Source organism: Dromaius novaehollandiae, chromosome 6 (assembly GCF_036370855.1).
Source record: "Dromaius novaehollandiae isolate bDroNov1 chromosome 6, bDroNov1.hap1, whole genome shotgun sequence".
In the NCBI taxonomy this organism is placed as follows: domain Eukaryota; kingdom Metazoa; phylum Chordata; class Aves; order Casuariiformes; family Dromaiidae; genus Dromaius; species Dromaius novaehollandiae.
Genome location: NC_088103.1, coordinates 20,000,489 through 20,017,383, shown reverse-complemented (window position 1 = coordinate 20,017,383; position 16,895 = coordinate 20,000,489).

Sequence of the window (16,895 nt, the reverse complement as noted above, 5' to 3'; positions counted from 1 at the left end):
TATTGTTTATCTTTCTGCTTTGGAGTACTATGAAGCTCAGTTGATGGGTAATCTAAATGCATGAAAGACACTACCGAAGTACAAAAACTTGCTATTACTCTCAGGACAGAAGAAAGACAGAAGACAGTACCTCATTTGTTAAACAGTCTGGCTTCCACAAAACCTCAAAAGCCTCTTTTCATATCTGGAATTTCTGACGAGTTATTCCTTCAATCTGTACTGTTTCGCAGTTTTGCTCGCCTTATTATATGCTTGCTTCTGCAGTGTCCAAAAGGCACCAGTCAGCGCTAGCGACAGAAATTTCATCTGATGCATTATCATCAGGGCCAAATAAAATGAGACAGAGCCCTTTAGATTCCCTACCCCCATTAGATGTTAAGCAGTATTTCTATGTATTTTGAGTGATATTAGTGCTGATACTTGTCTTCATAAGATGGATGCTCACCCATTCACAGGATTCAATTAACAGCCTTCTATGACTGCAGCCATATTTTTCTTAACAAGCATACTCCTTGGTGAGAGCGAGTATTTACCTCATGGCATTAAATCCACAGTTTTCTACCACAGTCATTAATGATCATACAGCAAATGATCACCCCAACATTCTGGCTACATTCCAGTTCAAGTAATTATATTCTGCCTCTCTTAATTTCCTTTCGAGAGTAATTGGACATGATAACAGTCTTCACTTGTTATCCTAAACTGCTTTGCAGCCTGACCACATTTCAAAGCTGCAAGGATTTAAACACAGCTCCCAATGGGTGAAATATTGATAGATGATCTCTCTGCTCACCCCATCTTTTTATCACATACAAATCCATTCATTATCACAACACCAAATGAAGGCATCTACCAAATTAGACTCCAGGTACCCTACAAACCATCTGTATAGCACTAGCTGCCTGGAGACATAAGCCAGGAGCAGAAATGATCTCAGAAACTTATGAACTCATTGATTTTAGGAAGCTGATGATACAAAACTGCTGCACTTCGCATGCCCCTCTGCCTTTGTCTGCATTAGCAAACAATTAGGCATGATGAGAGCGGCTCAGCAGCACAACACAAGTGGCTGGGAGGCTCCTACACCTACAGTGCGTGCAGATTATGCTTAGTCTGATTCCCCGGACTGAACATCCTGAACGCATACATGGGCCAAAGGTACCCTAGGGACCCTCCGTCCCTGCCAGGGGTTGCAGCACAGCTGCTGGTTCAGCTTCCCCCAGAGCAATGAGAGTCGCATGCACCAGACCTGCCAAACGAAGCCGCACGGGGTAAATGGGGATGGTGGAAAGGTTTGCGTCAAAGCTGCTATACTCTTGTGAACCCAAACACTGGTGTGGGTGTGGTTTATGTGGGATCCCTGGTACACTGAAATGGACTGTTATCTGCTCAAGGACTGTTAAGGTGCAACATACTTCTGGGGCTGTTTTCCGACTAACAATGAGACCAGACAATAATAAGGAGACATATAACTCTGACTTCAAAGGTTCAAAGGAAGCTTTGGGGCAGGAGAGAGGAAGAAACAAGCATGCTTCAGTAGCAGGGGGCGGGGGGGGGGAGAGGAGGGAGAGAGTAGGGTCTTCATGAAAGAGATTCTTGAGCCCCAAGGAAACTGCTCCAGATGGTGAAGAGTCTGAGACAGACAAAACATGTAGGGTTTATTTGATATATGCTGGTTTATTTTTGAGTTATTCCAGGGAGACCAAGCAAAGAAATAGTGTTGTTGCCCATTTATATTGCAAAGCACTTAGAGCATGTAAGACCAGTGAGTTCTTATTATGGCAGGAACTGCCACAGCTGTGCTAGCAGATGGGGGGCTCCAGAATCACAGTCTAGAGGATACAGCATGAAACTAGGAGGTTACATCAGAGTGATATGAAAAATCTTTAGCATTAGGAGGAAGCAGTGAGAAAGTTTCTTTCATTTCTGATTTAGTCAATTGAGCTATTTTAAAATGATTTAAGCTTAAAATAATTGGGAAATATGTTCAATTTTAGCAAACGTCTGTAAGCAAGGGATAGACCGCTGGCAGATATAAAAGCAGAGAGGGTGTTAACACTTTGTTTTTCCTTCTCTGTGAAGTTATTGTTGTGAAAAAAACACAAAATTATCTACAGCTTTTTTTTAAAGAAATGTGTCTATGCAGAGAGATCGTTGCACTCAATTTTTAAGCTTAAATGTACCAGCAGTTTTCTGCTTGCTCCACATAGCCCAGCAATATATTACACAATGTGAAAGTCTCAGTGATTCTGAAAATAAACAGTTTAGGGTTAACAGTAGCCAAAGCCGAGGTGTCCTAAAGTGGGAGGGAAAAGGCAGCCAGGTGGAGAGAGCAGTGTTGCAGACACGTGTGTGTTCCTAGGCAAGCGCACGCTGAAGCTCTTGTGAAATACCCATTTAGCACTCGCTGCTCCCTCCTCACCTTCTTCCACTTCACTATTTATATTTACTCATCTTTTTCTGCCTTTTGATCTTTGCTGTAGCTTTGTAATTTTCAGTTCACTTCACTAAGGTGATGTGCAGCCAGCGTGCCATCAAAGAAGCAGCAGTCACAGACACGGCAAAGGCTGCGGTGTCTTGGGTCCGGGGTGCCCTTGATGTATCTGAGGAGCCAGGGAAGATTTAAATTCTCTCAGTCACTGTCGTTTCTTTATATATATGGTGCCTCACACTAAGGACTACCAGGATGGGCTGAGGGCTTTCCATATTAATATGCTGCCAGAAAGGACATATCTCTCCAGCCTGGGGACATCGGACTGGGCGGGGACACCTGCGTCAGCCAAGCCAGTTCCTGCGACAATGCAGGAGATGCCCAACGGCAGACGGGTCCCAGAAGGTCTACGCCACACTGTCAGCCGAGCAAATGCTTCCTAATGCTCCCTATAAAAAAAATGAGATTTCCGCTTAAAAAAAAAAAAAAAAAGCCATAGCTATGATGTACTAGGGAATGACAACACGGGAAGCAGCAGGATCAAGAATATCCTCTGTCATGCAGTAGCAGAGGACTTACCGAATACAGTTTCCCGGCAATTACAGAAAGCCTCCATGTTACAGGAGAGAGCGGAGGCAAACACAGCCTTAAGTGGAAGAAAAACACCTTGCTGCCCAGCAAGCTGGGGCTCAGCCTGCCTCGGCGGCTGCGAGCAGCACCCACTGACCAGCCCCTGGCAGGACAGACTGCCAGCCGCAGCCTGGCCCGGCCGAGCTCCCCTGTGAGCCGAACACAGCCGACACGAGGGACGGACCAGGGCAAGCTGTGCCCCTTCGTGGCGCGAAATAACCTCTCCTTGGCTCACGAAGGGGAGGGTGGAGAGGAGTAACTGCGTAATGAGCCGGTGCTCCACCTGCCTGTCTGCTGTCGCTCAGCACCGGGTCCTCGGCCATCACGCCTTCGGAATTAGAAAACAACAGTCTAGGTGCCGCTAGTGTGAAAAGGATGCCTCTCACACAAATTACAGGTTGCAGATAACCGTGGGAAGTGGCTACATGGCTTATTAGGGGTCTTCAGCTGCGAGTGTCAACGACACCCGTGCTCAGCCAACTGCGGTCGCTGCCTGTTACCCTGCAAGAGCTGTTCAAGCCCTGCTTGTGTTTGCTGCTGTCGAATGCTATGGCCCTAACAGAAAAGGGTCAGCATGCTGTTTTGGAAATCCCGCTTTGACTATTTTAACGATCATGGGCTCTTCCAGAAACTTCATGGGGGTACAGAGCTTCGCAGCTGTAGCAGGAGTCCAGGAGCCGCCTGAAACATCGTCCTGGGGGAGCCGCTTCTTCACAAACAGATACGTAACCGAGCAGCCAGCCCGTCACCCCGGCTGCTGCTGCAGATCAGGGCTGTGAGGACACAAGGCAAACGCGTGCGGTACTCAGCTGTACTCCCCGGGCAGCAAGAATTGTCCCTACAAAACTGAAAGTGCAACTGATTTATTATTTGACAGCTCCCTTAAAAATAAACATTGACATGGTTTAAATGGATTAACTGAGATGACTGGATACTTGTTCAAAACTTTTGGAGATTAAAAAAGAGCCTTTTACAAATTCTTCACAGTATTTTCAGATGTTATTTCCTATGATAAAATGGAAAAATGGGAAAACTTGCTCTAAAAGTATATGAAAAATCCTCATTTTTCTAAACACTTATCTTTAAATGACCAACTCTTAAAATAATAGTTCTCATAAAATTGCACACCAAGTAGTTCTTTGTGTGACTTACTAATGGACAGTAGATGATGTCATGCTGGTAACAAAGAGGTAAATAGATTAAATTTTTCACACCCACATAGTTCAGGGTTAGGAGCATGAAGCTGTCAGTCCTGAATTTTAATTGCTCTACTACTTTTATTTTTGCTAAGTGTGGATTACATATTTTTCTTCTCTGCATCAGTTAGCCCATGCATAAAACGGGAGTAACAATATGCCTCAATCACAGCAGTGTTTTACAGGGACTGGTTACCCAGGGCCCCGCCACAGCTTCCCGCTCTGCAGCCGAAGGACCGCGGCGTCACCCGGCAAGCTTGTGTCGCGGCCCACATCTGCCGGCGGTATTGTCCCCGCTGCAGCGGAGGGGCGACCCCGCGGGCAGCTCCGTGCTCACCCCACACGTAGCTGGAGCCGCCGGAGCCCCCGCTGCCGTCTGCGCATGGCGGCCGGCATCCGCTTTGCCCCTGCGATGTGATAGCCGGCGTGGGGGGAAAAGGGATCTCGTGCTGCTGTGCCCCAGAGGCAGTCGGGCACCGCCAAGTGCGTGCATAATCCAGCAAGAACTGAGCTGCAGAACGGGCTAGGTGGGGAGGCTAGGGAAGAGGCTTGGGCTATTGACTAGAGAAAGCAGAGCTAATACTAGGTGGGTATCCTTACTGGGAAAGTCTTTGAAAGCAAAACAACCTCAAAAAATAATAAAGCTCCCAGTTTTCTCTCAGTGAAAATTCTTGAGTTAAATCTTTGGCTTAGTAAACTGTTTCCTTTAGCAAAGCAAATTTAAAAATGCCACAGTGATGAACAATGTAATAAAGCAAGCCATCATATTATTCTTGAATGGGGTTTAATAAAAATCAAATAAAAGCAATTACATGAATTTTCAAGAGGATCACCGCTTCCTTCCCCGCGGTATGAAACAGACTGAATTCAGGAAATCATTAGAATCAGAAACTCGAGCTGCACAACAGAGCCAGTGTTTGCTGTACAAAGACAAACACAGAAAGCTCTTCCCAGGCTAGCATTCGCATTTCTAAAGCTGTTTGAGTGGAAATTCCACCTACAGGTGAAGAAGGGTAATTAAAGGAGCACAAGAATTTCTTTGTAGTAGGGCTGGCTTTTCTGCTCCAGAGCAGGCTTCAGCTGTTCAAGTATTCATATTCTCCTTTTTTCATATGAAAAGAAGTTAGACATATTGAAGTATTTAGAGCTGCCCAGAGATCTCTGTAAGCAGGTACATATGAATTAATACCCATTAACACATACCTTATACCACGCTCTGCTCTCAATTACTCTGGTGTAAATCCAGAGGGCCTGACTTACCACTTCCTTCTACCATGTGCAGTCATTTGGCTTGGTGGAAAGTATTTGCAAAGCATGGCCAAAAAGGGCCAATTGTAAAATATTTACTCTTCTCTGTTGGAAAATGCAGTCTGAGGGAAATCGAAATCTTTTGTGAGAATGTGTTGATTTCAGTGGCATTTCCAAAGGGAGAGAGCAGAATCACATTCTTACAACATTCTCCTTTATTTTGATAAGAAGACTTTCATGTTGACTCTCATTTCAATTCCTTTTGTTTTCAATGTTATGATATACAAAGTGTTGTAATATTGATATTAGTGTTTAATATTTTGATGACAAGCATGGCTATCTGAATTTTCACAAGAAATCTTCAGCATGTCATTTTCTTTCTTTAGCTTCAGAATGCAAACAAATTCTGAAGTGCAAATCTTATCATCAGACAAAAATGTACAGCTAAAGTAGACATATACTGCTGGGCAATCAGCCTCAGAACAACTATATGGACTTCAGAGGAGGAGGTTTAGCTTGCAGCACTGTCCCAGGTGAGCAGAAGTGTGTCCTTTGCGTTGTAAAGCACGTGTGTGTGGTAACAAACTATATAAAAGGGGACGATCTTACTCCGCTTGACTGGTATTAATGAGTGCTCTGAACTCTGCAGGACGGTGGCTGAAGTTGGGTGATGTGGCAGAAGCCAGGCACTGTGACTGAGTGCCACATTTTCACCACGAAGGTATCGTGGTTTGCTTGTACTCTTGGCCAGATCACTTAGGATTTGATTCTGTTTTGCAGGACTTAGTCCTTACATATATCGTATAATATAGGCACCTTTCCTACAAGCTCTGATGAGCCTGATCCTTGCTCTGAAGTCAAATTACCCACGGCTGATCTTTGGCAGCCCAACAGTTTGTAGAGTGGACACTGATTTACAATGTACCAACAATTCTGACTATACTTTAGTCAAAAGAATTTAAGAAAAACATAACAACAGGAAAAAAAAGACCCAAAGAGGTAGAGAGATAGTGGGAAAAGAGCCTCTGACCCTGATCTTGTAACAAAGTGTGTGTAAATGGTGGCTCAGGGAAGCCACTGGGCTCTAAGAGATTTCCTGTTAAGTATTTTGTAGAACTTGGGCCGTAACATTATGTCACAAAAGTGGAGAAAAACACTGAAATGGTGGGAGGTTTGATTCTGCTCCTGTTGATGCCCTGTAGGATTCATTGTGCAACTTTCCTGAAAAGAAAAGCAGCAGCCTTCTTCTTATATATTTTTATAACACTGGGAATATAAATACTCTTGGGCCAGATTGCCAGTTTTCTTGGCATATATTTTACCCAGAGAAATGGCTTTGAGAAAAGTCTGAACAGCAAAAATACTTAGACTGAGAAATTCAGGTTCTCCAAATTAAAAGAGGAAGAATAATCTCACTTCAAGTGTCTAAATATTATAGGCATTTTACATGAATTCAGCTCTGGCAAAATGTGCCCTCCATATATCTATAAAATAGCAAAAAGATTGTTCATGTGTTTGAAAAGATCAGAGTCACTCCTCTCTACCTTTTCCTCCGGATCAATTTAAAACAAGATATGAGAGATTTTTAATATCAGGTTAAGGGGACTTTTTATTGCTCTTTTGCTTTTTTCCATCTTTATCATTTAAGAGGCTGGTTGCTCTGGTTGTCATTTCCCAACCCTTTAGGGCCAGACAGCTCCCAGAGGACTGATTCGGAAATATCATACAAGACGGCAACACTGCGTGGAGGGTGGGCTACATTAGCACGCATCGCCCAGAGGTGGGATTTCTTTCACCTGTTGAAAGGACAGAGCGGCGCAGGCAGCGTAGGAATTCACACTTTCTCCTCACCAAAATTTCTTCTAGAAACAGTGCCTTGTGATTTCAGGACTTTGACGAGGGCACCTTGCATTCCCCAGATCTAATCTTGAAGTCTTATCAAGCCAGTGTAGGACACACTGTTGGAGGTGTCACTGGTAACCTTTGCACTGCCCATCACATGGGAGTATAGTCTGAAGAGAAGTAATTTTAGCTGCTAGCACCCATCTAGAAGCTTCAGTTGAGTTTGCAAGGAGCTGTCCCGGAGATTTTGGGTTATTCAAGCAGAGGACCACTCCAGCAGCAGTGCCTGTCCTTGCAGTGAGGACCTGCAGCGGGTTGTCTCAGGCCGCTGTGCCAGCACTCGTGGGCCCCCGCTGCGGAGGAGCATGGGGCACGGGCACGTGGGAGCGGTTTGGGCCGTGGGGACCTGGTGCTGCTGAAAGATCCCTCCGGATATAAAGACACCATGCTCAGAAAACAAAGGTTTTATCCAGTTTTATGCAGTATTTAAACATACCCCAGCAATAGTAGCTATATAAAGTACGCCGTACGCTCTTTTGGATGAGCTTCGGGATTTTCCAGGTTTTTGAAGGTGAAGCCTCTGCAGTAATAAGTGCTCTGAAAGCCACTTCTACTTACTGGGAATATCTTTGCCTCTACCCACCATATGGGGCCTCTTTATCATGCCAGCAGCCAAAAGAAAAGCAAAATTTCCAGAAAGGAAATGTGGAAAATTAAGGTTGGGAGAAAAGAATACCATCAGAAAATCAGGAAGTCATTAATTCAAGCCAAACTTGCTGCATGAGCCTCTGTTTAAAATAAAATGAAACACCCACAAAAAAAAAGTAGAATCATTAACAATAACAGGAAATCAAATGGATGCTGTTTCAGCATGTATACTGGAAAATGTATATGCACAGAGATTAAATAAATAAAACCCCACAGCTGAAAAAAAAAGAAAAGCTTATATGATTACTTTTCTGCTTTTAAATTTTTGAAGGCAAGGGAAAGTGGAACAAGTGTAATTCTGCTTGGAAGAATAACATTATTATTCTTCTTTAAAAGAACAAATACCATAAATGAAGACATGTTAGTACCCTTCCTTTCACAGCGATATATTGTGATACAGCAAATAGGAAATAACTGCCCGGATTTGGCTCTCAACAGGGGGGAATTCCCTGGGCTGGCATGTCCCTCAAAGGAAAAACTTCATTGACAGTTTGTAGCAGGTTAGTAAGGATGATATACTCAGCTGGTTTAACCTACATTTAAATGAGGATGACTCAACGCGGGGATTTAAAATATGCATATACTGTTGCCGACTTGTTGGAACAAGGCACTTGGCGATGCAGCTTCCCATGGCAGGAACAGGTTCAGGTACAGGCTCTGGTTGTGAATCTGCCACTGGCTGCACGGGTGATTTTTGAGCAAATCATGCAGGCTGGATTTCCAATGCTTATATTTACCAATATTTATTCATACTGTTCATATAGGCCAAAGAGTCACACAGGTGTTCAAGTATGAAATAAACTATTCACCGACTGTAGATGTTTCAAGTCCAAGTGATCAGTTTGAGACCCTGTGGACATGATTAGCAGAAGTTAACAACGCAGCTCTTCTTACATAGGAATCTGAGTGCCAACTGTACGAGCAAACTGCTTTTGATAATCTGATTAACCAAAACTTTTTTCATAAATTAGGCACTGGCAGAGAGATAATTCACAAAAGGTGTTTTCTCTGGAGCAGTAGATAAAGAGAGAGCTGGATTAGCACTAAATTATATTTCCATCTTCTTTTCGTCTTCTAGGTGACCATGGTCATTTCACCTTTTGGTGATTCAGTTTTCCCAGCTGTGAAATGGAGATAATGGTACTGGCCTCTCTGGAAAGAACTTCCAAACACTGGAAAAGCAACAGTGACATTTAGGCAATACAATGAGAACAGATCTATGTTTGCACCAGGCCTATCATCATTAGCATTACAGCTCACAGCTGTATTATTAGATATGAAAAGGACATATATGAATAAAAAAAAGCAGATATCATAAGTGCCTTAAATTTACTGGTCCTTTAAAAAAACTCTAAGGCTCAGGCCAGATTCATTTTTCTGTTCGTGAGCTGTAAATCTTCTCCAAATGGGGATATTAGAATTTTCCTGCCTTTGCAAATGTGTTCATGGGGCATGTGGAGGAGCACCAGGTCCAGGGGACCTCACTGGATCGCGAGCTTACTCAGCTTGGGCAGTCGTGAAGCTGGATGCAAGTGTTTATCACAGAAGTTGCTGCTAGACATAAACATTCGAAAGACCTTTGGTCCTGCATTAACAAAAATTAAAGCACTAACTTAGCCTCACAATGCTCCTCTACAACAGAGACAAGCTGAAATAAATTCCCTACGGACACACAGAAAATCTGCTACAGCTATAACCCAACTCTCCTGCTTTCCATTTGTGCCCACAAACCCTATCTTCTATGAATCCTAGACATCTACTATCCATTATCTGAAGAACAGATGAACTTACTGAAAAATTAAAGGAAATTAATACAACAGATCACTGTTTTAGCAATACTCTTTTCTGAGAAAGACTGCATTTGTGTGAAATCCTCTGTACTCCTTCAAGATTTTCAGTTAATTAAAAAAAAGTTACTACAAATTGAAAAATTTTAAATGACACCCTACCATCTTTAATCCTTATTGAACATAATTATGGACAATCTTAAAAAGCTGAAATAGGTCTATTGTTAGAAACACAGTAGAAAATAGTCTCTACCCTAGACAGTGTATCTTGTTTAATTGAACCCCACCAATTAAAGGCTACTTTTAAAATAATTCTGTATCACTAGTTTTGATCAATTTTTATCATAGCTACATTTTTTTCCACTTTGGTTTTAAAATGGAAGAAGTATCTCCAAAGCCATGGTTAAAAAGAAGCATCAAAACCACACAAAACTTGCTGAAAGCATCAGGAAAAATACACTATTTCAATTCAACTGCAGTTCTAGTCGGACATTTCCCTTCTGCTTTCAGTAAGTCCAGAAATATTTATTAGCCCTGTTCTCAGACAGCGGGTGTTTCGGCATTTGGACACTGTTGTTGTTTTTAGTTTGTTTTTACATGAAGGAAGCAGCATGAAGACTACACATTCAAAAATAACTGAGGGGAAGCAGAGCTCCCGACAGCTGCTGCAGCCTGGGAAGTGCTAAGGAGGGAAGGTGCCCTGGCCCCAGCTGTGGCTGAGTGGCCACTTTGAGGCAGCTGCTCTAAATTCCCACCTACGAGCAGGGGCTGGAGGGCTGTGAGCGGCCATGGGGCAGGAGCACTGTGTGGCGGCAGGTCATGGCTTTGCCCCTCTCTTGCTCTGGAGCGACTATCTGGTGTGCGAGTCCCGCTGCTGGTGGTGTGCTGGCCTTGGGCCCTGTGAAGGTAGGTGCCCTGGGTATGGCAGCCTCTGACCCACGTATGTAGGGTTAGGTTTGAATAAGTGACAGCGTGTGGCTGTGAGTGTTGTAAATCCTCTTAAAGCTTTGTTGCAAATCCTGAGGAAGCTCTCTTTTGTGTCTTGGCTTAAGATATTAGGTCTCAGTAGCTTAAAGCTCTGGTGTTGACTCCTCATTGGGGTGGCCCTGAGTGGAGAGGGGTGGCTGTGTAGAGTCGTGTGGGCAGATGGGGCTGTAACTGCACCTCAGGAGTAAGCAAGCATGTCCTGTGGGAAATGGTGCGTTTCTGTGTGTGGCATACATCTGGTTTGTGCTTTGCAACTGGAGTAAGCCTGCTGAATGCAGATAGCTTTGGTGGCTATAAAAACAGCACTTGGCTTCAGAATGATTAAAATCTCCATGTGTTTCAAAACAGGGAGGCTTTCAGAGTTGAGTGTTTAGTGGGATCAGTGGCATGTTCTGTGCTCACAGCACCTTGCATTGCACTGCCACCCTTCTCGGGGTGTCCCCATGTGTCCTTTGGGGTGTGAGGGGAACAGGGCTGTCCTGGGGAGCTGCTCTGCTTTGCTGTCCAGGGCGATAGAAACAGCGAAGGGGTCGGACAGTGCATCTCCATAGTTGCTGTTGTGGTGCAAGGGGGCACATGGTGGGTATCCCCAAGGCTGGGCATCCCTCCTGTGCTTGGAGTCGGCAAGGAGTAGGTAACTCCCAAGACACTGGAAGTCCCCAGGATGAAGGTGAAGACTTGGATAACGGCTAGGTGATGCTCATCTGTGGGCTGCAGGTGGTGGCGTAGGGGAGGATGGGGGGCTCCTGTTGCAGTGGTTGGGGATGTGGCTGGAGGTGCTTGGGGACATGGGATGTTTCTAGGCTGGACCTTCAGGCTCACCTCTAGAGATGTGCTGGGGGACAGCAAGTGGCGGGTCCGACATCGGGTGGCACTGGGGTATCTCCCCTGCCGTAGGCACTGCGGTGCCATAAGGCCCTGGGAAAGGGAGAGAGCTGGCAATGTGACTGGTGGCCACCACAGCAGGACACAAACACTAATTCATTCATTCCTTTTTGCCTCTTGCTGGCCAAAGGGGAGAAACTGGAAGATTAAGCGCAGAAAGTGTGGGAGCTCTTGATCACTAGTTGCAACCTACCACAAAAAACTTTGATGTGTTTTTCAGACTCTACAGATATAATTAAAAAAAAAAAAAAAAAAAACCAACTATGGTAGGGTTCCCCGCTGGTTTTCATGACTGACGCTTTTGCCATGACAAATCCATGAGTGCCTTAAAAATTTACCATGAAAACCCTGGAGCTTTAATTACTCTGCATTTACATAATTAGTGCAAATACATGCAATTACCATGTGTACCTACACAATTACCAGCTACAATGATGTACTAACAATCCTTATTAAACTTTAGTGGGGGAGGAATGCATTGATTGTATGCACAGGCAACATTTTTAGTTTCATCTTTCTTTTCCTTCCCTGTATTTCAAGTACCTGTGTGCTGGAGAGGGGGGGAGTAAGATAGTGGAAGCAGTGATATACTGGAAGGAGGTCAATAAGCTGTCCAAACTGGACTTCTAGTGAGATGAAAATACAAGATAGATATTCCCAGTGATGTTTCAAGGCTGCAGCAGCTTCTCCAGTAGATGTAATGCAGTCAGTTCTTGATCAGTCAGGGTGAATTGTCTCAGTAGTGAGGTAACTGTGCTGCTTCAGTGTTGCTATCTTCTATCACATCTGTAGTTCACTTGATTAAAATTTCCAAACGTCTAATACATCTGTACTTTTTTTTTTAAGTTACAAGTGTCTGCATAAAGGGAGTCCTTGCAACTTCTGACCCTTTGTCTCTTGGTTACCATGTTTACTACCCTGAGGAAAAAACAGATGTTCAGGAATTGCTTGATTATTTTTATTAATCTTTGAAAAATGTTTCAGTGTGTGAATTCTTCCCCCTCACAAAAACATTTGCATCCTTACTTATAGAACTTATTTAATGGAACAGTCCAAAGGATTAGGAAACCTGCTAATTCAGTGGTTTACTAGTCTCTTCTGCTCTCGAGGAATTTCAGTGGTTGCCTACTTTTTTTCTTTCTTTCTTTCTTTTTCCCTTGGTCTCTGGACAATAATGTAAAGAAAGCTATGTGTTAGGGACTGCACCTCTTCCTGCTATCTTCAGTTTTGCACTTATTCTACTATTCAGCTGTAAAGACCTTGTTGCCTGTGGTAGGTTTGAGAGTGCCTTATTATGAAATTCTTCACTGCTCCCTCTCTTCTACATCATCCATCCGATCTTTGGAAGAAAAACCTTCTGCCGCCTGTTTGTTTCTTGTACTTCCCAGGACACGGTTTAAGCCCTGATAGTCTCTTGTGCAATGTACACATATGCCTATGGAGTATGTGGTCATACAGAAGAGCCTGTGTGTTCCCCCCTCGCCTTTTTTTGCTTTCGTCTTTAAACCTCAACTTAGAGTAGAAAACCATACTGTCTGCTGAAGCAATGGAAAAATTGAGCAGCTAATTGTTGCTGTTAAATGCAATAAAGTAATACTTTGGGCTCTCAAGCATGTTTTATGACCAATAGAGAAATTACTGAATAAAATTCCATGCCCCAGAATGTTTATTTGTGTAAACAACTTATGGTTATTTATTCATATTTTATGAATTTTTTTCCAAAACAGTATTAACAATCCCTCTTGTACAAAATACTGTTGGTTAGAGGGGGAAAAAATGCTGTATGCTAAATGGAAGGATTTATACAGAATCTAGTCCTAAATGTGTTTAAGGCTACATTTTATTTCACATGATTAGCTGTGTCACAAAACATAATGTTCTGGCAAGCTTTGTCTGATATGAAGCAGCCCTCATTGTCCTTACAATAACATCTTATTTCACTGTCACTTGCTCCCCTTTCATGTTGTCAAGCAGGCCATTTTAGATCAAAATCTATCACCTAAACAATCCTAAATTCAGACAAGAATTTAGCTGAAGAGTTCTCTGGTTGGTACTGGCATTATTTATCATCTTTTTCTCCTGATCAGGTCATGTAAGAGCTTGAGACATGGGAAGAGGCAGAGGTGGGTTTCAGACTCCATGCTCTACAAATGGCTGCATTTGTTATTCTTTAAATCTCATTACCTTTCTCCAGTAAAATTCAGCCAGGCTAAAGGAAGACCTGCTTACTGTTGAAAGCAGGCATTAGGTAGTCAAATGATAGAAAGATAGAGTATTATTTCCTCTACCATTTGAGAAACAAGAATGCACATTGTGGACATATCTGCTAACATACTAAATGGAATGATTTCAAGGCAGTTGTATGCATGTCTGGTTTTACATAAGGTTACCTGATTGCATTATTTGGAGTAGATTAAAAATAAGGTCCTGATGTTTGTGGTCATTCAAAATCCTTGGGTATTTTTTGTAGAGCACGATATTGTGCATACCATTTTGGCCACCTTCCAGCTTTGCTAATTATATTCTGCCTGAGTACATTCCCCTGAGTTTCAACTTGGATAAGGCTTTGTTTTGCTTTCACTTTTTCCTTCTGAGACTGTATGGGGTAGCTAGAAAAAGGTTTAATAACAGCGTGACTGAAATCTCTATTTACAGATCTTGGCCATAACGTTTGGAACTTCTCTGCTTTATGGGCAAGGTTTGGACTGTTCAAGTGACTTGACCCCAGATCAAACTTTGATTTGTCTCCTCCAAGTTGAAAAGTGCTTGGTTGTGGAATTTGCATGTTGATTTGCCTCTGACAGGGCAGTATCCTTATGTCCTTTAGAAGGAAAGAGTGTAAGCACTGGGGTGACTAATGTTTATGTCCCCATGAAAGTATACTTTGGTACTATATAAATAGCACATTTATGATGCTGCACTTCCTCAGTTCACATATGTTAAATTTCTTCTCAGTATGTTACAAGCACGTGGCATGCCTTCTCTTCCTACTCTGTCAGGTCTTCTTTGTTTTTGTTTTTAAGCTGTATCCTTGACTCTTGGAGGCTTATATCCTGGATTTCAATGCTGTTTTACCACATCATATTTTTAAAGGCTGTAGTCTCTTTGCCAAACTAATCAAATCCACTTGGTGCATCATGCTAGATTAAGCAAGGTATGACCCAGCACAATGCTGCAAACTAGAGCTTGCGTGCTTCACATAGTGTGCTCTGTGCTTCTCTGAGCAGCTCTGTGCCTGTGGCTCAGTTGAGTTGCTGAAGTGTTATAGCTGCTCAGGTCTTGTGCAAGCAAGATGGGGACTTACTGATCTTGTGAACTGCCCCACAGTGGCATCCCTAAGCCCCTGGAGGAGTTTTGTACTTTTGAGCACATGAAACAATTTGCAGAAGAGGCGCATAAATGGCTCTCTTCAGAAAGAAGGAATGTAAAAGGAGATGCGAGTATTGCTTTCTGTAGAAGAAAAGACATATTTCCTTAGCGGCTGAAAGATGCCTTGATAATACTGCTTTCCTTCCTTGTAACACTGAAGCTCCTTTGGAGGAATTCAATCCCTCATTTCAGTCACGAATGACTATACAACTTAAGCAATATAGACTGAGGAAGACTAAAGAGGGATCAAATCTAAGAAAACATGCAAATGTTTTTAAGCCTCAAAAGGAAAAGGGGGGGGGGGGGGGGAGAAAAAGTGCAAACCTCCAGCCACTTCCCTCTTAATGTCTAGTAATTGTTTTCAATTTGTTTTTTCTCAGTAAAATTGTTTACTTTTTCCTCTAGGATTCCAGTTGCAAAGACATTAAGGAAATCTGCAGTTAGGCATGGTAATTTCATCTCTAATTTCAGAATCCAAATAAACCCTGTTTTCTTTCCCATATTATTAAGGAAAAGATAAAAATGGACATAGCCCTCACTAAACTACACAAGTCTCTCACTGTGCATCATGAAATCTGTATAGCTTGACTGCAATCTCACTTATTCCAGTGTGGAAGTGAGATTGAGTTTAATTTAACTGCATTTGGTGGTATTACTCCTGAAAATCTATGCTGTCATTAAGTTGGAAAAAGACTTGGTCTCCTTCATTTTGAGGCAATAGTAGCTAAACTTCAGCAGAACTATTTGAATGAGTAAGCATTTACATTAGATAAGCTCATGGGTTGTGATGGAAGAATGGTTCTGAGGTGGGTGAACAGTTCAGTGGTGGTTCAGAGCAGCACACTGCTTTTAAAGGCATGTATCTGACCTAGGTGCGGTGGTGCCAGGCTTGTGACTGACACAACTGTTGCAAACAGCTGGAAGAGAAACCAGTCCTGATGTTAAATGCCATTATGAAAACAGCACTAACCATAGGCAGTGTTTTGTGGACATCGGGGGGGGGGGGGGGGGGAGATATTTCACACCTGCAGCTCACCTCAAGCTTACCTGAGTTACCTTTTAAGTAGGCAGCTTAGTTACTTGGCTAATAGTTGCAGCACCTAACAGTGCAGCGTGGACTTGCAACCTGAGCACTTGCTCCCTTTCTCGGGGGGGCTGTTACCGTTTGCACTGACCCCTCCCCTATGCTACTACAGCCTGCACTGACAGCAGTTACCTGAAGTAACTTGTATACAAGTAACTTGGGTACGTCTAGACATAATGTCTATGTGCCATCTCAATCAATTCCACTTTCATTATGGTACAGTATGAATTATGATAGCAGCAAAAACTAATTTAAGCTACTGCTGAAGAGGGTAGGGGGGAGGTGATGTTCTGATTTAACATGCTATCCTCTGGAGAAAAGAGTTCAAATCTGTCTTAGGTTATATAACAGAAATGAGGTTAGCAGATTTGGTCTAATCCCCTGTGGACAGGCCCACCACAGAGTGTGGAATAATGTGGATAACTGTCTGTCTTGCTGCTCACTGGAGGCTTCCCTGTTGCAGCAGAGAAACATTGCTAAGCCAGGATTCAAGATCATGCACTGTTTTAAGGCTAGTTGTAACAATTCTCCATCTCAAAATTGTCAAGAGTGCTCATTTAGAGAGCAGGCTGCTTTTAGCAAAAACAAACAAAAAGAACCTGATCCTTGACCTTGCAAATGCTCCTTTTGCTTTTCTCTGACATTGCAGAGGGCTTGGAAAATCGGGCTGAGCTGCCAGTCTGAGCACATCGACTGCAGGGGTGTTTTTGGTACAACGCTGCTCACCT